Raw genomic sequence first — 824 nt, forward strand, 5'->3', positions numbered from 1 at the left:
CCTGAGTCATGCCCCCAAACCTGCCCCACAACCAAGGCTCTCAGTCCCCTCCATCCTCATCCTCCCACCTGGCTCACACCGCACAACACCACATTCACCACTGCTGTGGAGTAGCTGGCCCAGAGTGGGCAGCTGAGACCAAGCTGGGGATGGGGCAGCGGGGGGAAATGGAATCCCAGGGCGTCCTTTGAACAGGGAGCACTGGGAAAACATCACGTAGGGGGTGCAGGGGGAAGAGAAGTGGCCCAGCCCTGCTGTAAGCCGCAAGCTCGGTTTACAGAGGCAGCCGAGCGCGCAACCCAGCCAAGGAGAGGAAGAGAGAGCTGGGGGCTGTCTGCTCTGCCCCGGCACTGGACAAAGCCCAGCGGTACCCAGCCGGCCTGGCTGAGGACCCCCGGCTCCGATCCAGGGCTGCCGCTTTGCACCACAGACATGGCTGGTGCTGACCCCAGGTAACACATTTCGCTCCCAAACCACATCCCTTGGATGGAGGGATGCTCGTCTGCCCCCACGGCATCCGAGACCCGTGCTGCCTCATGCTCTGAGTGCCTCGGGCACCCAAGGGTGCCCTCCATGGGGCTCACCCAGGGTGGCTTGCAGCAGTTTTTGCTGGCTTGCGAGCTTTCCTGGAGCCGGCAGAGGGGGCCCGGGGCCCGGCAAGCCTCCGGCAGCCCCCCTCCAGCATTGAGGTGGGATCTGACATCTGTGCCCCTTGCTTAGACAAGGTTTACAAGTGCCTGCAAAGATGCCCCAGGCCAGGGGGCTGTGGGAGAGCAGTTGTTCCCCCCTGGCAGGGTCCGATACGGGGTACAGTGGTGGTCTCC

Source organism: Cariama cristata, unplaced genomic scaffold (genome assembly GCF_000690535.1).
Source record: "Cariama cristata isolate BGI_N322 unplaced genomic scaffold, ASM69053v1 scaffold22879, whole genome shotgun sequence".
Lineage (NCBI taxonomy): Eukaryota > Metazoa > Chordata > Aves > Cariamiformes > Cariamidae > Cariama > Cariama cristata.